Raw genomic sequence first — 210 nt, forward strand, 5'->3', positions numbered from 1 at the left:
GCCGCGAATTTGGCGGCGGGACTCTTAAGTTTGACGGAAAGGGAGGGGGACACGGCTGGACCAATGGGAAGCTGGTTTCTGGGAGAGGGAGGCGGGAGGGCGGGTGACGCTCGCTCGATGCTGGCCAATGAGGTGGCGCCTCCGCTCGCCGGGCGAAGAAGGGACGCGTCTGAGGAGATCGAGGGAAGGAAGAGAAGGCGAGGAAGGCGC

The sequence above is a fragment of the Podarcis bocagei genome (genome assembly GCF_964188305.1).
Source record: "Podarcis bocagei genome assembly, chromosome: Z".
Classification (NCBI taxonomy): domain Eukaryota; kingdom Metazoa; phylum Chordata; class Lepidosauria; order Squamata; family Lacertidae; genus Podarcis; species Podarcis bocagei.